The sequence below is a fragment of the Tasmannia lanceolata genome, unplaced genomic scaffold (assembly GCF_043159265.1).
Source record: "Tasmannia lanceolata isolate RefF3 unplaced genomic scaffold, GAP_Taslan_0.1 ptg000006l, whole genome shotgun sequence".
In the NCBI taxonomy this organism is placed as follows: Eukaryota; Viridiplantae; Streptophyta; class Magnoliopsida; order Canellales; family Winteraceae; genus Tasmannia; species Tasmannia lanceolata.
Window position 1 is genome coordinate 39,201,090 of NW_027518683.1, and position 27,759 is coordinate 39,228,848.

The window sequence follows — 27,759 nt, forward strand, 5'->3', positions numbered from 1 at the left end:
CTATTTTTTTCTAACCAAATGCTTCAGGATATGGTTTCATTTTCATATGATGGATACAGGCTTTCCCCATAGTTTTTGATGCATTACTGCTATAGAAGTAGTATAGAAAATACGATGACAACATGACAAAGAAACAAAGAACAAGGTAAGAATGAAACTTAAACAAAGAACAAGGTCAGAATGAAACTTACATTCTCTGGCATCATCACCCTTCTCAGTTCTTCCTCTGATGGGATACGGAAACCTCGCTTCATAACCCAAAACGTGTGCCCATTTGGTCCAATCTGATGGGTTGCATGTGCAGAAAGAGTTTCAGATTTAGCCCAGAAAAGTAACATAATTGATGTTCAAAGAGAGCACAGAATAAGTAAAGAGCAAAACCTTAAAAGTGAGTTCAGAAGGAAGGGCAGAATCAAACTGTATCACTTAAACATGAAATGGTGCAAAGACAAATCACAAGAATACAAAAAAAATGGCTACCTGTAAGTCTGCACAGTTCTTCAACTTTTTCTTTAGATTGACTTCTGAAAAGTAAGGAAACTGTGCAGACAATTCATCCGCTCGAACACAAGGTGGGAAACCAGGCTTTTCAGTGGCACGAAACTGGCGAAATATGTATAGCAATAACCTGTTCTCAATATATGCTTGACGACCCTTTGATTTAGGAGAAATTACTTCCATGTGAGGCTCCTGAAGAGAACAGTAGTTAAACAAATCTCATCTTCAAATGTAGTTCTAAAATACTAAAAACAAGTAGTTTGCCTAACTATTCACATCAAACAACGGTGAGCTCTTCATACTTAGCCACATTATGCATGGAAATGCAAACAATACCAAGTTTATAACCAAATGGAATTATTATGTTTTCACCAAATGGAATTAAAACCTATTTGAGTTTCCCGATTTATTGAAAAATTAACTGTGTCAATCATTGACTTGCCTGAGTCGACTACCTTTTACCTTGGCTGAGGTCTTTTCCGGGTCAGAGTTTTGAAACACTGCAATGCGTGATACATTAAAGGTAACTTGTGATGATCCCATATATTGGTTTCTAATATAGCGCAAAATCCAGCTCAAGTAAAACCCAGACATTGCGAACTTTAGAAGGGCATAAGTTTGTTCCTCGGTAACCGCTAGCTGCAATCCATATCTCATCTGAAGACTAAATAGAGCCGGTAGTTTTTAGTTGCCATTTCTGTTTTAAGAGTCCCGACTCCCAAGTCATTAGGAAATTCTTTTAGGATTTTGGTAAGGGAAGAGATTCCTTCAAGAAGGGAAATAGAGATCTAAAGTAGGTTATGGGTAGTTCAGAGCCTCCCTCTCTCCCTCCCTCGATCGATCGAAAAGTGTTTCTGCTCGATCGAGTAGATACGTTATCTACTCCGTCGGCTTAAAATACAGCAGGGGCCCACATTGTTTGAGTGATGCAAACCATTCATTTGATGGGGCCTCACATAGATAGGGCGTGCCCAAAAAATCAGCTCCATACGATCATCTAAACCCTTCGATCAATGGAGGTTAAAATGGACGGGTATAAACCTTCACAAATCTATCCATTTTTTAACTCCACAGTTCGAAGGGTTAGGATGATCCTATGGAGCTGATTTTTTGCGCACGCCCTTTATATGTGAGGACCTACCAAATGAATGCTTAGCACCATCCAAACAATGTGGGCCCACTGTGTTTTTGGAGGACAGAGTAGATACGTTATCTACTCAATCGAGTAGAAACACCTCTCTCTCTCTCTCTCTCTCTCTCTCTCTCTCTACCAAGGTTTTAAATTTCAATTTCGGCCGTAATTTCGGTGTTTCCAGAAACTGAAATTTCAGCCGAAATCACGAAATTTCAGCTGAAATCACGAAATTTCAGTCGAAATTGGGTACTGGCCCAAAAAATACCGGTTTTTCAGCCAAAATTTTGGTAATTTCGGTCGAAATTTGGTAAAGTAAATAATCAAAATTAAGCATTTATTACGGCGAAATTTCTGAAATTTTGTAATTTCGGTTTCGTACCCTGTAACGACTACCCTCGTTCATCTATAAAGTTATTTTTTAAAACTGTAAATTCTAGACCATTGAATCAAAATTTAGGGTCGAGATTATCGATCTGCCTTGGATCGATTCTCGAGAGTGATTGTTTCGTCCTTCCTTGATTATCTTGGATCAAACGATTTGAGAATCAAGGGCCCTAATTTAATTCAATAAATACATGAAATGGCTAGTAATTATAGGATTTTCCTTGGAAATTATTTTACATGGAAAAACAACTTAAAAGTGGAGAATAAATAGCCAGTGGGGAGTCCCACATTTTCCCTCTTGTGGGAAAACGTGTGCACTTTCCTTAAGGAGTGTGGGCTCACTTGAAGATCCTTTTTTTAAAATCCAATGTTTTAGTATGTCTTGATGTTAAATTGATCTAACATTCAAAAGCCATTCAATATGCATAATTAGGGTCATATGATGGCCAAGTTAAGAAGGTTAGTAAGGTTGAAAAGGAAAAACAGTTGGAAATTTTGGGGATGAAAATCACGATCCCTAAAATTGAGAGAAGAGTGGGCAAAACTCAAGATTTCTGTGGAACGTATATTTTGTGGGACCACCTATCCTTGCTTTGAAACCTAAAAATCCCACCAAATTAGCTACACTACCTTATTGTTAAGATAAAAAACAAAACAAAAAAAGGGGGGGAAAGAATACAGTGAGAGAGGAAGAAAGAGAGAGGCTTGGGCACAACATCCTTGTTCTTGGCCGGGAACCCATCTTGCTACTTCGTCTTCAACCACAGCCGAGAGGTATGCTTATTTTGGGTTTTCTTGAAATTCCTTGATCAATAACTACCCTCAATTCCATGGCAACTTCTTCATCAAACCTTTTTGAAGCCATGGAATTGCATCTCCAACCTTATATGCAATGGAACCCCCTTTGTTTGTTTCTTTAAAACCCATTCCATTTCCAAGATTTCTTCCATGCCCAATCTCACGTTCCAACACCTGCAAAACCCTCACCTGTGTTAAAAGAAATATAGGGATTCTGTAATCATAAGAAGCAAGATACAAAAAGGGAGAAATAAATAAAGTAATATATATATATATATATATATATATATATATATATATATATATATATATATACTTATGCACTAGTTTTACCCTTGAGACACCCCCTTTTTGTTTATTCGTCTTTTCTAAAGACATACGTCAGATTCTGTTCCAGCATTGTTATATTTTATTGCCATTAATGAAACATATATGAGGAATTTTTAATTTTCCAAAAGTTATTATAAGAGACTTTAACAGTTAGAAGTCTATTTGAGAAGTAAACTGTAAATATGATATTTTCCCTATAGCTACTAATAAGGGATAGCAGCATTTGAGTACGTAGTAGTGATTGGATTAGTTCCTAAATAGAAAACTTTAATAGTTAGATATTTGAACAATTAAAGTTTTTCCCAAAGGTTGTAATGCATGGTTTTATCAAAATTCCTAATAGATCCTACAAAATGATTTTCTTTTATAATTTTCAATCTATCAGTTCTATGCTATTAACCCTCTTAGTACAATTTTGTGTACAGTTAGTATCTCATCAGTGATGCATATAGTATTTTTTTTAAATAATTGATCTACATGCCTTGCTTCTAATCTACAAAATCAAAACAGTAGGTAAAACCCAAAACAAAATTGCAACAAAGAAAGAAGATTGTACTGTGGACTAAAGAGTTTCCAAATAAACCCTCTTTTGAGTGTATCATCTAATTTTGTGAGTGCCCCAATGATTTTTTTTACCAAGTAGTTATACTCAGTAAGAAAAGATTAAATGACTTCCGTACAGATTTCCACATAAATGTCTTCGTACACACACATTATTTTATTTCGTCAGGTTCCAAAGAGATGCTCTCATATATTCCACGTTCTTGGTACTAAAGATCAAATAAATTTTATGAGAAAATCTTCTAGAACAATAAAATTCACCTATTAGCATATCCACTTAAGGTTCTAAAGTAATGGTAAGGTCTAATTCACCTTAATCAAAATTTTAAGCTTATGACAAACTTAGCGTATGATTCTTTGCTTTCAGGCCTACTACTTCCTTCTCCCACTTAAAGGGGCCCATTTTAATCTCTCACACATCTCCAGGTTTAAAAAGGCAGGTGACAGCTAGACCTTGCTTTGTAATGGTTTCCAATATAACTTGTCATATGCAATATAGTTATATTTATAAAATTTTGTCTTATTGATACCTGCTTAGCTTAATTATACTTGCTTACCTGGAATTAAATGAAATGAAAAATAAATTGTTCTAAACCTTATGCAAAAGAATGCAGGAAAGAAGACAAAGGTAATGTACTTTAAAATCCCTAATTGCATATCATACATGGGGGAGAGTGAAAGGGAAATTAAGGGTGTGGTGATATCATCCTGGGACCTAAGGTCCAAAGGCCAACGCGAGAAGCGTGTACAGCCTTTCGTTGGCAAACCATCCAAATGGATAGTATCCCCGAAACGGCTCGGCATTAAATGCGAGACCGAAATCCGAGTCCATAACACCACTACCCTTGGACTGGGTAGTGGGTAGTCGTGCGGCAAGGACACCGGCAAAAAGGAGAAAGTCAAAAAAGAACTGACAGTAAGGTAAACTGGGGAAAAGCCGGATGTACCTGGAGAATGTGCTGTCTCAATTTACATAATCGTTGCATACATAGTATAAACTTGAATCATTGTCACTCATTTTTATTATATTTCCATGGATAGTGTAATTCATTTTCAGTCGTTATTATTGTTTCTAGATATTGCTAAGGAATTTGATTATATTGTATGCACTTTTTATATTGTCTCTCTTACTCTGCTCGGTCTCTGGAGGACCCTGCTCTACCGTTATTTTCTCCACCACAGGGGTTGAGGCGTTAAATGGCGGAACATTTGCAAACGAAGAAACCATGGGATAAGGGACCGTGTGATCGGAGAGTTCGCTTCATGGATTTCTGCGCTATGACGTCTTGCGTCATTTTCTATTTTTATTTTGTCGGGACTTTCTTTAGTTTGAACTATAGTGATTAAAACTTTACTTTTCCAAAACTTTCTTTAATTTGGAATAAGATTTTTGTCGTGGTTGTTGATTGTCTTAAAAGAAAAAAAAATATTTCCATGATTTTTGCGTTGTTCATTTGCTCGTAGCGACTTGACGGAATAGGGTCGTTACAGTTGTGGTATCAAAGCTCTGTGTTTTTGTCAAATACCTGGACTACGTGAGTGTGGGCAGGTTATAGGATTGGGGTAGACAATTAAGACTTGGTGACCAAAATATATGCACTCTGATTTCTATACCCTTAAAGGGAAGACACGGTACTAAATTTTTAATACTACTCAATAAATGGCAAACAAAGTCTTCTAGTAGTATGATACTTCCTAGCAATAAAAAGATTATGTCATTGATATATATACATATGACTATGTATTGTTCATTTTGCAGATGTATCAGAGGGGAGTTGCTAATAAGGCTAATGTCCCTAATAATGATGGACATGAACAAGCTCAGCCCGGTGCGCATGGCCAGGATGGACCTGACCCAGCTCAACCCCAAAATCAAGATGGTCTGCAAATGCTGGCAGAGATTCTTAGACAAAATCAGGTAGCTAATCAGACCGCCCTTCAGGCCATCGCAGCCAATCTCGGGGCTCGTCAGGAGTCGAGGCCTTGTGAGGATGCCCCTCAGGTACACCGTCAGTTCCGAGACTACCATCCATCTGAGTTTACTGGTTCAGGTGACCCCTTAGCGGCAGATCATTGGCTTACAGAGGTAGAGGGGATCTTTGCCGTGATGGAGTGCACTAGCATTCAGAAGATTCGTCTTGCTTCCTTCCTACTGAAGGGAGAGGCGGGTGTCTGGTGGCGGACTGTGATTCAGAACTATCCCGCAGACTTGTCTGGAACTTGGGGACAGTTCAAGTCCCGCTTCAATGAGCAGTTCTTCCCAGAGCGCATAAAAGATCAGTTGGCGGGGCAGTTCGCAGAACTAAAGCAGGGGACATTGACTGTGGCTCAATATGGAGCCAAGTTCAGAGAGCTGTCACATTTTGCACCTGGATACGCAGGTACGGAGGCAGATCGGGTTCAGAAATTTGTTAGCGGTCTTCGCCCTTCCACTAAGGCGAGGATCATTAACCTTGGTACTAGGACTTTGGCAGAGGCCTGTGAGAAGGCCGAAGTGGCAGAAGACTGCGAGAAATCAGTACAAGTAGCTAGATCTCAATCAATTGTTAGCAAGAATCAGGGACCTCCACTCAAGAAGCAGAGAATAGATGGTGGTTCGCAATCCAAGACATTGTGCCCTCTTTGCGGAAAATTCCATTCAGGCCACTGCTGGAAATCAATGAACGTCTGTTTCAATTGTGGGGATCCAAACCATAAGCAGAGGGATTGCCCTAAGAAGAAGCGTCAGCAGTATGCCAGGCAGCCATATCAGCAGCAGCAGCAGATGCAGCAACAATCCATGCCAGGCAGCCATATCAGCAGCAACAATCCACACTGGCGTGATAAGACGCCAACCAGTCCATGCCTAAGATGACCTTGAAGTCATTCATATTCAACAATACAAGGTCTCCCAAAAGCTCACGGTCCCCAATTTTAATTATACAACCCTTACATATCATGTCAGTAACTACCACATCGCCTACTGGTGTGACCACTCTCAACGGATGTAGTAATGGTACAGGAGATAAAGCTAGTTCTCGAACAAAATCAGGTGATATAAATGATAATGTAGAGCCAGAATCAAATAAGACATGAACAGATATACCATTAACGAGAAGCTGACCTTCGATAACTGCATCAGATGCTTCAGCGTCGCGCTGACTCAAGGCAAAGACCCGATTGATAGGAGGTTGGGGTGCATTTCTTCCCTGGACCGGTATGTGATTTGGGTTTCCCCTCCACTGATTTTGCTGCTGCGGCTGGGGTGGAGGTCTAGGAGGAGCCTGCTGCTGCTGCTGCTGATATGGCTGCCTGGCATACTGCTGACGCTTCTTCTTAGGGTTTTCCCTCTGCTTATGGTTCGGATCCCCACAATTGAAACAGACGTTCATTGATTTCCAGCACTGGCTTGAATGGAATTTTCCGCAAAGAGGGCACAAGGTCTTGGATTGCGACCACCATCAGTTCTCTGCTTCTTGAGTGGAGGTCCCTGATTCTTGCTAACAATTGATTGAGATCTAGCTACTTGTACTGATTTCTCGCAGTCTTCTGCCACTTCGGCCTTCTCACAGGCCTCTGCCAAAGTCCTAGTACCAAGGTTAACGATACTTGCCTTAATGGAAGGGCGAAGACCGCTAACAAATTTTTGAACCCAATCTGCGTCCGTAGCTGCGTATCCAGGTGCAAAACGTGACAGCTCTCTGAACTTGGCTCCATATTGAGCCACAGTCAATGCCCCCTGCTTTAGTTCTGCGAATTGCCCCGCCAACTGATCTTTTATGCACTCCGGAAAGAACTGCTCATTCAAGCGGGACTTGAACTGTCCCCAAGTTCTAGACAAGACTGCGGGATAATTCTGAACCACATTCCGCCACCAGACACCCGCCTCTCCCTTCAGTAGGAAGGAAGCAAGACGAATCTTCTGAACGCTAGTGCACTCCATCACGGCAAAGATCCCCTCTACCTTTGTAAGCCAATGATCTGCCGCTAAGGGGTCACCTGAACCAGTAAACTCAGATGGATGGTAGTCTCGGAACTGACAGTGTACCTGAGGGGCATCCTCACGAGGCCTCGACTCCTGACGAGCCCCGAGATTGGCTGCGATTGCCTGAAGGGCGGTCTGATGAGCTACCTGATTTTGTCTAAGAATCTCTACCAGCATTTTCAGACCATCTTGATTTTGGGGTTGAGCTGGGTCATGTCCATCCTGGCCATTCGCACCAGGCTGAGCTGGTTCATGTCCATCATTATTAGGGACATTAGCCTGGTTAGCAGCTCCCCGCCCCTGATACATCTGCAAAATGAACAATACATAGTCATATGTATATATATCAATGACATAATCTTTTTATTGCTAGGAAGTATCATACTACTAGAACACTTTGTTTGCCATTTATTGAGTAGTATTAAAAATTTAGTACCGTGTCTTCCCTTTAAGGGTATAGAAATCAGAGTGCATATATTTTGGTCGTCAAGTCTTAATTGTCTACCCCAATCCTATAACCTGCCCACACTCACGTAGTCCAGGTATTTGACAAAAACCCAGAACTTTGATACCACAACTGTAACGACCCGATTCCGTCAAGTCGCTACGAGCAAAAGAACGCAAAAATCATGGAAATATTTTATTTTATTTTTTTATTTTTTTTAAGATAATCAACAGCCACGACAAAAATCTTATTCCAAATTAAATAAGTCTACCATAACAAGAGGTTCTTTCAATACTCATACTCCAAATGAAAAGTAAAGTTTTTAATCACTAAAGTTCAAACTAAAGAAAGTCCCGACAAAATAAAAATAGAAAATGACGCAAGACGTCATAGCGCAATAATCCATGAAGCGAACTCTCCGATCACATGATCCCTTATCCCATGGTATCTTCGTTTGCAAACACTCCGCCATTTAACGCCTCAACCCCTGTGGTGGAGAAAACAACGTTAGAGCAAAGTCCTCCAGAGACCGAGCAGAGTAAGAGAGACAATATAAAAGGTGCATACAATATAATCCAAATCCTTAGCAATATCTAGAAACAATGATAACGACTGAAAATGAATTACACTATCCATGGCAATATAATAAAAATGAGTGACAATGATTCAAGTTTATACTATGTATGCAACGATTATGTAGATTGAGACAGCACATTCCCCAGGTACATGCGGCTTTTCCTCAGTTTACATTGCTGTCAGTTCTTTTCTGACTTTCTCCTTTTTGCAGGTGTCCTTGCCGCACGACTACCCACTACCCCTGTCCAAGATTAGTGGCGTTATGGACTCGGATTTCGGTCTCGCATTTAATGCCGAGCCGTTTCGGGGATACTATCCCTTTGGACGGTTTGCCAACGAAAGGCTGTACACGCTTCTCGCGTTGGCCTTTGGACCTTAGGTCCCAGGATGATATCACCACACCCTTAATTTCCCTTTCACTCTCCCCCATGTATGATATGCAATTAGGGATTTTAAAGTACATTACCTTTGTCTTCTTTCCTGCATTCTTTTGCATAAGGTTTAGAACAATTTATTTTTCATTTCATTTAATTCCAGGTAAGCAAGTATAATTAAGCTAAGCAGGTATCAATAAGACAAAATTTTATAAATATAACTATATTGCATATGACAAGTTATATTGGAAACCATTACAAAGCAAGGTCTAGCTGTCACCTGCCTTTTTAAACCTGGAGATGTGTGAGAGATTAAAATGGGCCCCTTTAAGTGGGAGAAGGAAGTAATAGGCCTGAAAGCAAAGAATCATACGCTAAGTTTGTCATAAGCTTAAAATTTTGATTAAGGTGAATTAGACCTTACCATTACTTTAGAACCTTAAGTGGATATGCTAATAGGTGAATTTTATTGTTCAAGAAGATTTTCTCATAAAATTTATTTGATCTTTAGTACCAAGAATGTGGAATATATGAGAGCATCTCTTTGGAACCTGACGAAATAAAATAATGTGTGTGTACGAAGACATTTATGTGGAAATCTGTACGGAAGTCATTTAATCTTATCTTACTGAGTATAACTACTTGGTAAAAAAAATCATTGGGGCACTCACAAAATTAGATGATACACTCAAAATAGGATTTATTTGGAAACTCTTTAGTCCACAGTACAATCTTCTTTCTTTGTTGTAATTTTGTTTTGGGTTTTACCTACTGTTTTGATTTTGTATATTAGAAGCAAGGCATGTAGATCAATTATTTAAAAAAAATACTATATGTATCACTGATAAGTTACTAACTGTACACAAAATTGTACTAAGAGGGTTAATAGCATAGAAATGATAGATTGAAAATTATAAAAGAAAATCATTTTGTAGGATCTATTAGGAACGGATAAAACCGTGCATTACAACCTTTGGGAAAAATTTTAATTGTTCAAATATCTAACTATTAAAGTTTTCTATTTAGGAACTAATCCAATCACTACTACATACTCAAATGCTGCTATCCCTTATGAGTAGCTATGGGGGAAATATCATATTTACAGTTTACTTCTCAAATAGACTTCTAACTGTTAAAGTCTCTAATAATAATTTTTGGAAAATTAGAATTCCTCATATATGTTTCATTAGTGGCAATAAAATACAACAATGCTGGAACAGCCTCTGACACATGTCTTTAGAAAAGACGAATAACAAAAAGGGGTGTCTCAAGGGTAAAACTAGGTGTATAAGTATGTATAAATTACTTTATTTATTTTTCCCTTTTTGTATCTTGCTTCCTTTGTTTACAGCATCCCTATTTTTTCTTTTAACATAGGTGTGGGTTTTGCAGGTGTTGGAACATGAGATTGGGCATGAAAGAAATCTTGGAAATGGAATGGGTTTTAAAGAAATAAACAAAGAGGGTTCCATTGTATACAAGGTTGGGGATGCAATTCCATGGCTTCCAAAAAGGTTTGATGAAGAAGTTGCCATGGAATTGAGGGTAGTTATTGATCAAGTAATTTCAAGTAAACTCAAAACCAGCATACCTCTCGGCTGTGGTAAATGGCGAAGACGAAGTAGCAAGATGGGTTCCCGGCCAAGAACAAGGATGTTGTGCCCGAGCCTCTCTCTTTCTTCCTCTCTCACAGTATTCTTTCCCTTTTTTCTTTTTTTTTTTGATCTTAACAATAAGGTAGTGTAGCTAATTTGGTGGGATTTTTTTAGGTTTCAAAGCAAGGATAGGTAGTCCCACAAAATATACGTTCCACATAAAAATCTTGAGTTTTGCCCACTCTTCTCTCAATTTTAGAGATAGTGATTTCCCTCCCCAAAATTTCCAACTATTTTTCCTTTTCAACCTTACTAACCTTCTTAACTTAGCCATCATATGACCCTAATCACTTACCCTAATTATGCATATTGAATGGCTTTTGAATGTTAGATCAATTTAACAGCAAGACATACTAAAACATTGGATTTAAAAAAAAAGATCTTCAAGTGAGCCCACACTCCTTAAGGAAAGTGCACACGTTTTCCCACAAGAGGGAAAACGTGGGACTCCCCACTTGCTATTTATTCTCCACTTTTAAGTTGTTTTTCCATGTAAAATAATTTCCAAGGAAAATCCTATAATTACTAGCCATTTCATGTATTTATTGAATTAAATTAAGGGCCTTGATTCTCAACTCGTTTGATCCAAGATAATCAAGGAAGGACGAAACAATCACTCTCGAGAATCGATCCAAGGCAGATCGATAATCTCGACCCTAAATTTTGATTCAATGGTCTAGAATTTACAGGTTTAAAAAAAATAACTTTATAGATGAACGAGGGTAGTCGTTACACAAACATTTGGTAAAGGCATGATTTTGGTCATTATTTGTAGCCGCAGGGAAACTAACCAAAGGAAAACTAACCTATTGTCCAACAACATACAATTTATCAATGCGCCTCAGAGAAAGCCTTCCCTTTGCTAAGCGAACCAACAGATAATCAGTTGACGATAGTTTGTGGGGAAATATAGGAGCTCGATACATATTGGTTTCAAGAGACGATTGGCTGCAACCAGGTCTTACATCTCCAAGGAAAGGAGATTTGTCGGCAGGATCAAGAGTGACAATTGTCCCCAAACTATTGCTTCCATTTTGGAGCAAGGAAGAGGGCTGGTCCCCAGGGGCTGATTTCTGATAATAAGTGCAAAGTCTTGCACCCATCCCAACATTCCCTAAAAGTAAAGGTCTCTCCTCGCAATACCTGAAAAGATCACAAAAAAGATGGCTGACAAAAATGTTTCCAGAAACCAATAGAGGAAACAGCCCAACTTTAATTGAACAAATATTTAGCAGTAGCATTAGCATTTGACCTATCCACAGTTCCACCGACATGAATATCGAAACAAAATAGAGCAAAGACAAAACAGAGGAACTATTTATAATGAAAAATACAGGGAAACCCTCCATGGCAGTGGTTTTCTCCTAAAAATAACAAGAACAAACAAAACATGTCACTATATTATATGCTATGTTCAATTTTCAAAAAAAAAAATTATATGCTATGTTGGATCCTCAAATACCTGTTTGACAAGTCCGTGGCAATTTATTTTCTTTTTACAGAGTTTGAGATTTTCCTGTTATGCTCGCATTTGGCACTCCACAGAAATAAATCTTGATCAAATCTACATTTGCTCAGTTCGAAGATCCAAGAGCAAGGACCACAATGGGCAGTGGGGAATGTGTAGGGCTCACACAATTGAAGGACACCCCCTAGGGGGCTTTCTGAAGTGTGGGCCACTAGGAAACACGGGTACTCAAAACAGCCTACCGTACCCGTGTCGGGTGCGTATCCGGTACGTTCCGAGTACATACCAGGTACGCACCCAATTAAGTTTTTCTAAAAAAAAATGAAAATTAAAGGTTGGGTGCATGTCAGGTGCGCACCCTGACGCACCTGACACGTTTTAAGTTTTTCTTTCTTTCTTTTTTAAAAAAATTACGGGGCAGTGGGGTGAAAAAAAAAAGGGGGGGGTTATGTTAAAAGAACATATTCTATTTTAAAGAGGGTGTCTGGAGTAAAGAGGGAGGGGGGTTAAACAAGACATGTTTTAACCTAGGTTTTCTTTCCCCTCTCTCTCTCTCTCTCTCTCTCTCTCTCTCTCTCTCTCTCTCCTAGGTTTTCTTTCCCCTCTCTCTATCATAACTCTCTCTCTCTCTCTCTCTCTCTCTCTCTCTCGACGACGACGATCTCTCCGGACTCTCCGCCTCTCTCGCAATCTCACCATACTCTCCCTCTCTCAAAGGTAAACCCCTCTCACTCCCCAACTCTCTCTCTCTCTCTCCAACTCTATTGCTCTCTCTCTCTCTCTACAACTCTTTCTCTCTCTCTCTCCCATTTTTTGCTTTTTTAGATTATGACAACTGATTGTGTTCCCCAAACCCTTTTTTGGTTTGGGCCCTGTTCTTTTGAGATTATAGCAACTGATTGGGAACCCCAAGCCTATTATTGGGCCCAGTTTAGGGCTGATAATAAGTTGTCATAATCTGAAACGAAGAGGGCCTTAGGGCTGGCAATCGGTTGTCATAATGAGTGGGCTTTAGGCCCTGTTCATTTCAGGGAGCCCATAACTTATTTTTGGAGTGAAATTATGATTAATTTTAACTCCAATAATCAGTTTTGAGCTCACAATTACTGGATTAGGGAATTAGGCCATGTTAATTTCAGATTGTCACAATCGATTGGGAGCCCAAAACTGATTTTTGGAGTCAAAATTATGATTTTGACTCTAATAATCCGTTTTGGGCTCACAATTAGTGGATTAGGGCTTTAAGCCCTATTAATTTCAGATTGTGACAACCGATATAAGAGCCCAAAACTGATTATTGGAGTCAAAATTATGGCAAGGTTGCCAGAGCAAGAATCGAAGGCTCCCGGGATGGTCGGAAGCGGGAACCGTGAAGTCGCCGGAGAGTCACCGGAGAGTCACCGGGGAGTCGCAAGGGAATCGTCGGGGAATTGTCGGGGAATCGCTGGGGAGTTGGGCATCGCCAGGGAATCTCCGGGAAATCGCGTTTAACATAACATTAAGCTGTGGTTCCCAAAAGTAGGAATCGGATTTCCGGGGAATCATAAACCGCGATTCTCAAAAGTGGGAATCGGGTTTCCGGCGAATCCAAACCGGGATTCCAAGTTTTTGGGGATTCGAGAAGATTCCCGCTTCGAATTCGAGAACCCAGGAATCGAGGTTCCCCACTCCTAGGGACGAATCCTGCTTCCTTGGTTTTGAGCTCACAATTAGTGGATTAGGGCTTTAGGTCCTGTTAATTTCAGATTGTGACAACCGATTGGGAGCCCAAAACAAATTTTTGGAGTGAAAATTATGTTTGATTTTGACTCCAATAATCAGTTTTGGGCTCACAATTAGTGGATTAGGGCTTTAGGCCCTGTAATTTTAAGTTTAATTGTGTAAGTAAAATAATTTTAGTGTAATCTAGATTTAGGCCTTGTTTGTTTGAGATTGTGGCAACCAATCGACAGCCCAAAACATGTTACTGGATTCAAACTAGAGTCCAATAATTGGGTTGGGGCTTGGCTCACTAATTTAGGCCTTGTTTGTTTCAGATTGTGGCAACCAATTGAGAGCCCAAAACTAATTATTGGATTCAAACTAGAGTCCAATAATCTATTTGGGGCTCACAATTTAGGCCTTGTTTGTTTGAGATTGTGACAATCGATTGGGAACCCAAAAGGGCCAAACCCAAATCTTATTTAGGTTTCAATTGTTGCCTGTTTTGTTTAGTTTTCTACCTTGCGTACTGAGTTTTTTTTTTTGGTTCTTTAATAGATTTAAGAATATCTTCATCCAGGGCTAGAAGTGCCGCCCAAGCCGCACATGCACCTTCTAGTGATGAAGATATCTCGAAGCCCTTTTGGAGTCTAGATTTGATAGAGATCCTGAGGGTGGAGGGAATGTGAAATGGCAATGCAATTATTGTCATAAGAGTTTCAGTAGCTCCTACACAAGGGTTAGGGCGCACTTGTTGAAGATAACGGGACAAGGAATCAGAGCAAGTACTAAAGTGAAAGCAAGTGATCTACTTGCAATGCAAAGGTTGAAGGAAGAATGCAAGGAGCTTATGAAGCAAAATGCTCCCAAGAGAGTGCCATTGCCGCATCATCAAGTGGTGGATCATTGGGTTGCACGAGTAGTATGTTTGTCCTTCCAAGTTTTGATCTAAAGAGGAGGAAGACAAGTGGTCTAAGTGGAAGTGTGAGTGCTATTGAAAAGGCATTCAACATGGCTGCCCGTGATCAACTACATGCCGAGATTGCTCGGATGTTTTACTTTGGTGGCGTGCCATTTCGCCTACCAAGGAACCCACACTACTCGAGTTCATACTCGTATGCCGCCAATAATGCACTTTCCAGATATTTGCCTCCGGGATATAATTTGCTAAGGACGACTCTACTATAAAGAAAGAGGGCAAATGTTGATAGGTTGCTGCAACCCCTTACAGATACATGGAAAGATAAAGGAGTGAGCATTGTTAGTGATAGATAGAGCGACTCACAAATGAGGCCTCTCACTAACTTCATGCGGTAACCGATGGTAGGCATATGTTTCTCAAGGCAATAGATTGTTCAGGGGAGACAAAGGACAAACATTTTATTGCCAACTTGTTGAAGGAGGTAATTATAGAGGTTGGGCATGAAAATGTTGTCCAAGTAATTACCGACAACACCCCAAATTGCAAGGCAACCAGACAACTTATTGAGGCGCAATTTCCTTCCATCTTTTGGACCCCATCTGTGGTGCACACCCTCAACCTTGCTTTGAAGAATATATGTGCGGCAAAAAATGTGAAAACAAATCAAGATACATATGAAGAATGTAGTTGAATCACGGATGTTTCGGGAGATGTTATGATCATTAAGAATTTCATAATGAATCATTCCATGAGATTAGCCATATTCAACGAATTCAATACTTTAAAGTTGCTTTCCGTGGCAGAGACACAATTTGTGAGTGTTATTGTCATGCTTAAGAAATTCAAACTCTTAAAGCAAGGTCTTCAAGCAATTGTGATTAGTGACAATGATGTGGGGAGAGCAAGGTTTGTGAAAAACAAGGTGTTAGATGACATATTGTGGGATTCTATCGACTACATACTCTCATTTACATCCCCTATCTATGACATGCTTAGAGAGTGTGACACGGATACGCCTTGCTTTCATTTGGTTTATAATTTGTGGGACACCATGATAGAGAAAGTGAAGGCGGCGATATATAGGAAGGAAGGAAAGAGGAAAAAAGCGGAGTCCACCTTTTATGACGTGGTGCACAAAATTTTTGTTGATCGTTGGAACAAGAGCAACACTCCACTTCATTGCTTGGCTCATTCATTGAATCCAAGGTTAGGTGACTTTATATTTATTTGGATTAGTAGCTATCTATGTTTATTTCTTACTTTTAATTTGAAAGTTGAAACTAAATTAATTTTTTCTTTCTTAAAGGTATTATAGTTAGCAATGGCTTAGTGAGGATTCAAGCCGGGTGCCTCCACATAAGGATGCAAAAATTTATACGAAGAGAGTAAAGTGCTTCAAAAGGTACTTCCCCAATTCCGAGTATCGCACGAGGGCTAAAGTGGAGTTTGCCCAATTCTCTATGAAGTCCAGATTATTCAATGAGATTGATTCCATCAATGAACGATTCACTATCAAGCCTCCTGAATGGTGGGCCATCCATGGTACATGTACTCCTATGCTTCAAAGTATATCATTGAAGCTTCTTATGCAACATTTATCTCCATCTTGTGCCAAGAGGTATTGGAGCACTTACTCTTTTGTGCATCCCTTCAAGAGGAACAAGATAACTCTACAACGAGCTCAAGATTTAGTTTTTGTTCATAGCAATCTTCGTCTCCTATCAAGACAATCTCCAAAATATAATCAAGGAGAGACAAAGATGTGGGATATAGGTGGGGATACATTTGATTCCTCTGAGGATGTTGGGGTACTTGAAGTTGCTACTCTTTCCTAGGATGAGTCGGAATTGGAGTCCATTGTTTATACCGACAATGTAGAGGACGATATTGGAGATGAGGCAACGAACTTCTTTTCTAATGAAAAATGATGCATTTGGTATTTTGGTGCGTTATGATGAAATATGGAACATTGGAACTTAATCACTTATGAAATGAAGAGAAATATTAGAATCTTCCATTTTGGTGATGTTATTGTTATTTGATTGCTCTCCTATTATTTTTTTAATTTTTAAAATTTTTATAAATATATAATAAAATCTAAAAATATATTATTATATTCGGCGTACCCAGGCGTACCCACACCCGGGTTTTTCGAAAAATCACGTACCCGCGTACCCGTACCCACATCTCGTACCCGTGCTTCATAGGTGGGCCACATGCTCCCAAATTTACAATGGTGTTTATCTAAACCATCCACTACATGACATTAGGATTTTCTTCTCAAATTCAAAGATAAGCAAAAGAACTAAGTTTCCTAAACATTCTAGTTATTTTTATTGCTTTTTCTTTTCCTCCTTGTATTTCTCTTTGTGGACCATCTCGGTTCCTTTTTAATATATTGCCATTTCAAAAAAAAAAATTACAAGAACAAAAAATGAGACAGAGAACTCTATGCTACATAGAAAAGAGTGTGCAGTACAACAGGGGCATAGATATGGATATGGTAAGGGCAGAAAAAATGGATGTGCATGTGGGTAAATCTGTAATATGAGTTATTGAAAACAAATATAAACCCGTATGAGTAAAATCCAGAAAAGAACGAAGGAATGCTACTCCTAAATCATGTAAAATGCCAAGAAAATAATCCTGATTTTGAAGGTCCACTGGGATGGATTGCCAAGTATGAAAACTCTACGGAGGGACATAGGTTTATAAACCAAATTTTAGACCCACAACTTTACCTTTTGATAAAACTAGGAGAAAAATATAAGATTCATATGAAGGTTGACAATGGAACTTAAATACGAGGCAATAATGCTACTTTTATGAAGTCATGATTTCAATTCCAACATAAGGGTAATTATACCTGTCAATGATTCAAATATGTAATTATATTTGATGGCTTATTGGTAGTGCCAATCCCTATATGATTACAAGAAATGGTGCATTCAAGAAATAGTTTAGAAGGCCCCTTACTCCATTAAGAACACATGTCCAACTTTCACAGAAAGCTCAGATTTCTTCTTAAATGCCCCAGGAGGACGCAAAGGTTTATTCTCACCTGGAAGCTTTTGAGCCCTAGCCCTAAATGAATTTTTGTGCGCACAAGATGGAGCAAGGAATTTGGCCGCACATTTTGCATGGCAAGAGACTTATCATCTTCAAGCTCCTTCCCAGAATAAAATACTATTACTTTCTCGGATGGTTTGAAATCTGCACAAGGGTTCCAAGATAAAATTTCTTTATTTAAACTTAAATTGATCAATTAACAAACAACAGCAGCTATGTCAAATTACAAATCAGTAGATATGTCTAATTAACTAATAGCATGAACACACACAGAAAACAATTAACTACGAGAAACAAGAAGGATTCAATAAAAAAACAAGCTTAAGGAAGTAACAGCAAGATGACTGACCTAACTTTTTTTATGCTTTCTCTTTGACAGAGGCCATGGTCTCCTCAGCAACCACATTAATCTTACTCCCTTTACCCCCCATGCTCTTCAAGATAATTTTCATAGGTCCCTGGTTAGAGAGCTTTCCCTGTCCCTTGGCAGCAACTTCATTGTCGTGGGGGTACCATAGAGATTTAGGTCTATGAAAATTAGCAATATATTTACTGCAAACAAAAGGACAATAAACTTTAAACAGTTGATCTTTTGCAAAAAAAAAAAAAAAGTAACAAAATCCAGACCAATATTTTGAAGAACCAGATATTCCTAAAAATGTAAAAACTTGGAGATCCAACAACAAGGCGGCAAGTAGTATCACATAGCATAACCAGAGATTTAGAATTTATCATGAATGGATGATGGAGTACTCCGACAGAACCAGCCTGTATTGATTAATTAAACTACTGGTTTCAAAATCCAGTGAATTCTAGGTTGAGTAAAGACACATCCTGAAGCACATTTTCTTCTCATTTCGATCATTTTTCACTGTTTCGGCATATTGCCCCAGGATGCCATATAACAATTTTCTATTAATTTTTACTTGAATTGAGAATCAAACATATGGAAGAAGCACAAATTGACAGATAGAAGGCATATCGACGAATTTGGGAACATTCTCTTCATAAGTAATGAACTAAGCTTTCCCTTTTCCAGTCTAGGACTAGTTCCAAATCAACAAAAACATAAACGGTTCATTTAATCTACATGATTTCAGCGTGAGTTGGGGCTCTATGAATATTTTTCTCATTTTTTGTTTTAACAAACAATCTGTTTTTTCTAGATCACCATATTCGGTATAATCTATGTATTTTCCTTCATTGCTTAATGCTTCTAAACTAAATTAAAGATAACATATTCAATAAAGAAGCTTAATCCAGCCATTCATAAAATTGAAATCCACCCATTCCTCGTCTAAATAAAAAAATAAAAACTAAAGAGTTTCACTTTTACGATTTAGAGAAAACAACGAAAATAGTTTTCAATGTGACTTACAACAGAAGAAAATTTGAATACATTACAAATACGTAGTGAAACATCACAAAAGGAATGAATAGTTCTGATTCATACTTGCTCGACTTGGGATTCATTGTCTGCAGTCTGAGAGCGGGTACTGAATGCAAACTTTAATACCATGCACTGCACGTTTCTTCGCATGGGATTTTGATTGTTGAGAGGATTTCCTGTTGGAATAATACTTGTCATTAGAAATATTGAATCGACCAATAGATGCCCCTGCTTGACCATGTTGATCAAAAGAATCATCAGAGCCGCCCTTCAAGGAACGAGTGATTATCATAGACCTTGCATGAGAGCGAATATTTCTACCATCCTTGTTGTCTAAAATTTCAAAAAGCATTTGATCATCTTGAAGATCAAGAATCAATTTTGGTCTGGGAATAGAATCACGTTGTTCCCAGATAATTTTGTTTAACCAAGACCCACTAGCAAGTCCTTGTTTTGCAAGGAAAGTTTGCTCAAGTGCCGCAAGGCATCACCTCTACAATTTTCTTCGGATCGATTTTCCATTCTTACTACAGAATACTGTGAATCATCTAATTTCGAATGAGATTCTAATCTCAATATTTGAGGATGATAATTCCTTTCTGAGGATGGAACATTTGTTGGTTCTGAATATTTTCTTGAACCAAGTGGCTCCACCAAAACAGGACAGCTACGCAGAAAAATACTATGATCCTTCTCATCTGGCTCCACATAGAAGTCTGTCCTCAAATTGTGGGGCCCATGATTCACTTCTACTTCAGAATTCGTAAAAGCTTCAGAGTCAGGTCCAGGGATTACACAACTCTCAAAGGACTCGTGACTAACCTGGGGAGAATTTTCCCAAACAATTCCATCCTCCCAGTCTTGCTGATCAAGAGGAAAAAATTCTGGACATAATGGTGATTGCCATCCAGCGAAGAGATCTTCTGTCACGCCCTCCTTCATTGGCTGTGCACAGAGACACGAATTTTGCCTTTGCTTATCTACCTGAGTAGACACCAAATCAACCCCTTCCCAAACATCAAATATCTCCAGCTCCCCATCACTGTCCCTCCCCATAACATAATCATCTTGAGTTAAGCAGGAGCGTCTACTAATAAGTGATCCTTGAGATGAACCTTTCAGAAAAACCTCCTCATCCTCTTCAACACTATCAGAAGCATCCATGGTTTTATGCCCTTCTGAAAGCATTTGCATCATATAATCACCCAAACGATGCAAGTTAGCAAAACAGGCAAATCCATGACAATATGGAAGGAACAGGAAGAAGTTTGCTAAAAAAAACAGAAAGAAAATCAGTCTATGACACTTACTCAAAATCATCATTATTGCATAAGAAATGCGATAAAAGCTATGATTTGTGGACACCGACATGAGTGTCGCGTATCGACACGGACACGGAGTGTCAGACACGGCAAACCCCCAAACTTTAGAAACGAGGACACGTCTAAAATAGGAAGTATACGTAATCATGATTTGTGGATATGGATTTGTGTGTCCAATTTCGACATGGATACGAGTTGTCTAAATGAGGTGAACACAATAAAACAACAGAATATCAACTTGACACAGTACAAAAACATGTCCACACACTAACATTAGGTCTAACACTTCCAGCAATACAAGTAAAAGTGTCCAAAGGAGTTTTGACACATTTGGACACGCGTGTCGTGTCGGACACGGCAGGACACATGAGTTGGCAATAAATTCGAAGTGTCGGCCAAATCATAGGATAAAAGAAGACTGGTAACAACTAGGGCAGAAATTGGCAATTGCTATTTATGTTGAAATGCATCTAGAAATAATTTAAAACAGAAAATTGTAACGTCTATCCAAAGTAAAAAAAAAATCATCCATATTTTGTAATTTTAACTTGTACCTCACAAATTAAGGCATACATCCTGCCTCTCTTTTCCTAATTAAAAGCATTGGTGTGGATAAGGATTGCGAGGTGCAAAAGGGTATTTAGCATTAAATAAAGGCTAGTTATTTTGGCACTACCATGTTTTGATAATTGCCCGGACTCATGTTGCCTTCTATTAGTTAAACAGTTGTCAAAGGTAATTACAGTTCCCAAAAAGCTCTCAAAAGCCAATAAAAGAAGAAAAAGATGTTGTGCTTCAAAAAAAAAGATAAGCTGAGTTTGTGCAATTATTAAAACATGGTAGTCCCAATATCAGTAGCCTAAATAAATCCCAAAACATGTATGTGTTTTCCTTTTCTAATCAGTTGGCATGTTTGGTTGTTTTTGAGAAAGGTAGCCAATTTCATAAATCATCAGTATGTTTCAAAGTTAAAGTTACAAATAATTAAAAAGATCTTTGAGATCTCTAACGACCATATTTATGGCAGCTCTAGAAAGCTGTTAGACAGATCAACTTCTTCATTTTGTACTCAACTACACTCAACTCAACAAAGCCTTTGTCCCAAGCTAGTTGCTTCTTCATTTTGTACTAGTCCCAAATAATACCTTGCAACCAAAAATCTCACCCATGCAGCACGATATCAACATTTCCAGGCAACAACCATTCAAAAAAAAAATAACATTTCATGGCAACAATTTGTACGGTATAATTGTGTAATCAGTGAATGCGCATATAATGAAAATCACGAATTACAACCAAGTTTTGCATGAACAGAATAGTTTGCTACAACCAAAATGATAATATCATATTACCAGTACACTTCTTTAATATTGTTAGCAGCTACTTGAAAACACCACATACCTTTAAGAATAGAATACCTACGACGGTCCCTCTTCTCCCCTTTCTTCAAGGGCTCATGAACGCCAAAAATTTCAGAGAACCGTAAGATTGCCATCCCATCTTCTATACACAAAACAGGCAAAGAAGTGCTCCTTTTACCATCAAATGTCTCATGCTGAACTGAAGGCTCTTCCTATCAGGTCATATAAAACAACACCAAGGTTATAAAAGGAAATTACAAAAATTAAATGCTGCACTATGGAGTTGCTTGTACTCTTACTTAGTAAATAACTTTCACAAGAAATTGAGAAGCATCAATAAAACCAGAGCACGATAGTATAATGGGCTAGCCAACTCCAACGAAAACAATACAAAGATCTAGTACAAAAAAATAAGCGGGTCTTAAGATTAGCCATTACCAACTGTTATTTCTAGTCAAGTGGTAACACAGTGGGAACATAATGTACTAATATTAGCCTTAAGCATGTCTCAAGATTTGTCTAAACTCTTATTCTTCTCCCTAGTGCATATAAAACAATATCCTAACCCACATGTTATTGCCCGTGGAAGAAGTTTGGAATGTAGTGTCTTCTCCAAGAAGTACAACTAAAGCTTCATTTTCTATTGGTAACTTGATCAATGAAATAATGATTCTCTAACAAGTTCTATTTTTTTAAGGGATGGAAATCTTTATTTTAATAGAGGCCTAGACTGTTGACCTCACTTTGCAAACCAAAATGAGAGTTTTCTGACAAAAGGAAGTATGAACTATATTTGCCATTGTTAACCAAGTGGTGTTGGTTCCTTACAATTATTGTAATGATTCATGGGGGCTGATATGTGCACCCATTTGTTTTGATCTTAGCAGCCCTCTCTTTAAATTACACTCTTCTCATTGGCTCTTACACTCCCAACATGTTATCTAACAACCATCAGAAAAGATCATAAAATAGATAGAGAAGAAAATATCAAAACTAAATAAAGTGGACATCATCCTCTCAGCTCAAATATTGGAGCACAATGTCAAAAGTGAGATAACTTGCTTCATGTCAGCAGTTGAGTAGCTAGAAGATCCTTGGTGTGGAACAAGTTGAAAAAAGAATTAACCTTCGTTCACAAGGGCATAAAGGATGAAATACGAATCAATGCAAAATTACGGTTTCAGTCAGTAAGTCAAATGTTTTCTAAACCAATTTAGAAAAACCATTAATCCAAGAGCTTTATCAGATGGCCTTCATTCATCAAACCCTACAGTGGTGCCTCAAAGGAACTTGTGACTTGCAACTCTTAAGAAGATGTTCACATTCATTCTTTTAGAGTATAAATATGAAGTTATCGTTGGTTGTTATTGAATAATGGGAGCTTTTTGGAAAAAAAAAGTTCTTTTATTATTATTATTTTTTATAACGTAGAGATTTTATTAAACTAGGAGACTGATGTGGTCAAAGGAACAACATAGGCAGAAAAAAATGCAAATACAGCAGTACAATCGAGGTAAAGAGGTTCAGAAACATAGTATAGAAGTCTTCTGTTATGAATATTCCTACAAGAAATAAAGGATTGTGGACAGGATGGCAATTGCAAGGACAAGCAGATAATACCATGCCCTCATGAACAAATAATATCTAAAGGAACAATAATAATAACCATATAAGCTGACCTCCTGAAATTCATCCAAATCAACAGAGACATTTTCTGCTTCAAAGGATCCAAGAGAAGGCAGATCATCAGTGGGAGAAATATCTTTCTCAAATGATAAGTTGTGACTGGTTGTAGGTTCGAAACCTATTTCGGGAGAGTTGACAGTTTTCGCTCCAAGATGCTCACCTGAAGAACTAACAAATCAGTCACTAAACCGATGTTGCAAATTTGTAACTTAAAACTTAAGACATAAGATACATTTAAAAATTAAAGCAGAAATGACTGGTTATTAAAATGTTTTGTCAGAATGTCAGATGAAAAATCACCTAAAATTATGAATTATACCAACATAAAGAATAATAACATGTTTACTTGAAAACGAACTTTAAATTCAATAGCTAGTAGAATGGGATAACCTCGTGAAGAAATTGCCGGGGGTTCAGAATTAATTTCAGCCATCTCGTGTTCCTTAGCAGCATCCTCATCATCATCATAATCTTCTTCATCAACGACCGAAGCCCTATGATCCAAAGAAGCAAATGAAATTTCAGCAGATAAATATTCTTTCTTTGGTAGCAAGTGGTCTTCCTCCGAAACCGCCTGAATCTCTCGCACATCATAATCCTCGTCAATATCTTCATAATCAACAGCATCTTCATGCTTTTTATCATAATCTACAGCAGAAAAGTGAACCAACACCAACCATTCAAAAAAAAACGAAAAAAAAGGTGTTCTACACGAATTTATAAAATACCTTCCCAGGCAACCAAAAAAACAATAAACAATGAGTCTTGGACGATAAATCTAACTCAGATTCTCTAAATCTATGGTTTATGTCAGATAGGACTCATAGGAGGCCAATCACACCCATTACAGAGTTTGAATCTCTATCCTAACATTAAGTAACATATAGAAATAGCATCAGTCAATATTGTTAGGAAAACCAGCATACATCAATCTGCCTAGCTCTAATTGCCTTAATACTACCATTTTGAATGGATTAGAACTAATTATATTAGTCAGCAAATCTTCCAACAGCATTGTTTTAAATACTGAAAGCCAGGTATGTCTAGAAAACGACACTGCAAGCATGCAAGAAAATTGATTTAATTGGATCCCCATGGAATTGGGAAGTTCAATCTCGTACCAACATAGCCCCTAGCCCTCTCCTTCCGATGATTCCATGAAACCTACGGTCGCATAACATGGGCTAACAGCAGAGGCATTTAGGGTGGGCCAGGCCACTGCACTAAGATATTATGCCAAGGAAAAAGGGGTAGAATTACGAAGTTCTTCTGATGAAATTAGGGTAGATAAGAATCTCACTGATAATATGGCAAAAAGTTTCACTGATAAATCCACCATATGGATTCCAAGACCAGAAACCAAGTGCAAGAAACAATAATGGAACATTGGAGCAAATCAAAAGATAAAAATGGTGGAATAAATATTTATTTGAATTACATGAGAAATTTGCTGCGTACGAAATTATCAGACGTGCGTGACAGTGCATTTCACTAGGTGTTCGATGTTTTAAACCATTATGGATGGCTGTCTTGCTCATATGATGGTTTTTAAGTGTGTATTTGTGCTTTCATAACATCAAGGGATAGAATTGCTTCACTTAGAAATTGTCTGAGAGATGCAGGAAATCATTTACATCATAAAGGAAGCAAAGTGACCAAACAATGATAAACGAACTATACAACTACACACCTGCAAATGAAACACGAGATTTTTTTTTTTTTTTTTTGAATGGTTAATGAAACACGAGAATAAAAAAGTGGAAGTGGTAAAGGAGGACATGTTACAATAAATTGTATACTGTTTTCTGTCTTAGGATCACTGTTAGACAGTATACTCTTCAATGTCCCAACTCAGATCTTCCTCATCATTAATAGCACTTCAACACTGGCGTATTTTTTACCCTAGTTGGGCTTCAGCCAGCAGTCACCTTCTTCTCATCACTACTACCGAGATCTTCAATTTCATCCCACCCAAGGTCATCATCCTCTTGTACCAATGGTTGGCTTGACCAAAGATTGAAATTTCGGTTTCGGTTTCAGTTTCGGCCTCAGCCGAAAACTCCAAAATTTCAGTAGCAATTTCAGTTTCGTTAAATTTCGGTAAAAATGTTATAATTTCGGACGAAATTTTTAAATTTCGGTTTCGGTTTTAAATTTCGGTCATGGCCGAATCCAAAATTTCGATATTTCAGCCGAAATTTAAAATCATGGGCTTGACACAACCGAGAAATCACTATCCTTGCTCGACTCACTGGGATCTGTTTTCCCTTCCAGAAACATTTTCTCATCGAATTTTGCCACTGATTCATCACTATTTGTTTCAGAAAGGTCTGCCTCTTCCTCCGGACAGCACTTTCCCATCAGACTCTACTGCTAGCGGGTTTTGTGACAGAGCCCAAGATCCGTAGCTTTGCTATCAGAACTTTTCCCCGTCTTAGCAACAACCTGAATATGCTCAATCTGCAACACATAAATAGGTTTTTTCTCCATTAACAATTCTGAAGCTTCAAAATTGTCTTCCACTCTTCCTTATTGAACTCGGTTTTCAGGCAAATCATTCTTGGACTCCAAGACATTAGTCTCTTCTTCTTCTTCATCATTGACCTCCCAACATTCTTTTTTCGTTTTTTTCTTTTTTGAAAATTAAAATAAAGAGTAAGAAACTAACCCACTGACCTCCCAACTTAATTCCTCTTTATCTCCCCTCAAAATTGCCCCTCTTTACAAGGTTAGCCCTAGCATCCTCCACCTGCTTGAGCTTGTGAATTCTATAAAAAATACCCAATCCAGAACGTCTAGTGATCAACAACATTCGGAACAAGCTTAGTAAACATCCCTTCCACAATCACATTCAGAACATCTTGTGATCAAAAACATTCGGAACAAGCTTAGAAAACATCCCTTCCACAATCACATTCTCACTGCAGAGATTCATAATCTCCTCCCGCTTCTCCGTCAACGAAAACCCCAATTTCCATTGATTAAAATTATCCAAATCCTCTGGTTTGTCTATTTGAATCGGACTGAAGTCCAATAACCAGCGCTTCAAATCTAATGTACAACTTTGAATTCAGAGTCGAACTACTAACATTCTTACATCAAAAGAATCGCTATCGTGATCTGCAGAGAGAATTGCATCCTTACCTTGGGAGATGATGTCAGTTGTCCACACCAGACAGAGATCCAAAGTCGTTGATCGCCTGCCCAAGGGATTCAGGCGACTCTTGTCCAACGGAAACACCAGTCACACTGGGAGTTCTTTCACAGCACCGCTAACAGCCTCACAGATCACCATCGTGCCCTTCTTTAGCCCGGAGCTGAATTCCTTGAGAACGCGGTGGTATGTCTGGAGAACTGAATCAGATTTTGTGGCAAAGGTTTTGAACAGCCCACCAAAGCTCCAACCAACCACCATTGCCAGAGAAATTATGGTTAGGATTGAGGTTTTGTTCGTTGAATTGAAGTTCTTGTCCTGGATCCCCTTCTCTTTTCTATTTTTCTTCTTCTCCTTCTACAAGTTCAAATGGATTTGTTGGAGATTTGGATTCGGCATTCTGAAATTTCCGAGGAAGTGAGGGTTCTAGATCATTGGAGAAGAAGGATTTGAAGAAATCCATGGAAAATCCGGAAGTAAATTGGAAGGAGTGAAAGAATAGGGTTAGGGTTTGGAAAAACTGCCTTCTGGGTATTTCCATTTTTTGCAAGGAGCAAGTCTTGAGAAGATGGGAGAAGTCAGTATTTGTGCATACTGTAGCATTTCCTGAAGTTTCATCTTTAAATTCTATCATTTGCAAATGTTTCCGTATGTTTCCGTGATTTTACAGATTTCCACCGAACTTTCCAACCGAAACCGAAATGTTTCTGTTTCTGTGGCGACAAAACTGAAACTGATATTTAATACCTTTGTTGAATAATGTATTAGGTTAGTTTAGACATTACTTGTATTAGTTAGGGGTATTGTAGTCATTGTATGTTGTTGCCCTAGTTTGAGCCTATATATACATCATATTTATGAGGAGCTCCCTAAGTGGACACTCTCCATCCTTCACTCCTCTTCTTCTTCTTCTCTTCTAACACTAATCTCATTTCTAACATGGTATCAGAGCCAATGGGCTGATCC

The 27,759-nt window shown here is 38.4% G+C and overlaps 2 pseudogenes across 1 annotated transcript in view; both read right to left on the minus strand.

Moving 5' to 3' along the window:
• Positions 1-24,484, minus strand: part of LOC143878982 (transcription initiation factor TFIID subunit 1-like) — a 33,158-nt pseudogene extending 8,674 nt beyond the window's left edge. The window contains exons 1-10 of the transcript XR_013251110.1: positions 24,481-24,484; positions 24,030-24,287; positions 23,633-23,799; positions 21,994-22,165; positions 19,334-20,448; positions 18,230-18,432; positions 17,788-18,024; positions 11,527-11,863; positions 481-690; positions 192-284 (exon numbers count right to left, since the gene is read on the minus strand). The product of XR_013251110.1 is annotated as a transcription initiation factor TFIID subunit 1-like (transcript). The remainder of the gene's footprint in view (positions 1-191; positions 285-480; positions 691-11,526; positions 11,864-17,787; positions 18,025-18,229; positions 18,433-19,333; positions 20,449-21,993; positions 22,166-23,632; positions 23,800-24,029; positions 24,288-24,480) is intronic.
• Positions 24,294-27,526, minus strand: LOC143878983 (uncharacterized; annotated as a pseudogene).
• Between the last annotated feature and the right edge of the window lie 233 nt (positions 27,527-27,759).